Consider the following 449-nt stretch of genomic DNA (forward strand, 5'->3'; position numbering starts at 1 on the left):
TTTTATTACTTTTAATAAAGCCTGTGCTTCTCCGACAGGACAGATGATTGTGTCTGCCTTAGGTGAACATTTTCCTGTATTCCAGACTTACCTGTCTTAAGGTATGATGCATTCCAATCATACATGCCCGTGTCTTAGGTGCCAGGGGTGGGGGAAGGATCTTACTCATTTCTGACTGGTGAACTCTGTAAGCAAAGGGTTAAGGGAAAAAGCAACTCTAGGTGCCCTGTGCCTTTGAGACAACTTTTTGTCAAGAGAGTTCACCAATAGCGAGATAATCATGGGCAAGCAGATGCTTTGTGATATACATGTTCCTATGGCTACAGCATCTCCTGAAGGAGTGGAGGATCGCCAGGAGTGGGAAAGCCCTTTTCAACTGGTGTAGGGTGTTTCTTAACTGATGGAGGAAGGTCACTGGTTGATTAAATAAAGAAGCTGCTTGACCTGAT

Source organism: Microtus ochrogaster, linkage group LG5 (genome assembly GCF_000317375.1).
Source record: "Microtus ochrogaster isolate Prairie Vole_2 linkage group LG5, MicOch1.0, whole genome shotgun sequence".
Lineage (NCBI taxonomy): Eukaryota > Metazoa > Chordata > Mammalia > Rodentia > Cricetidae > Microtus > Microtus ochrogaster.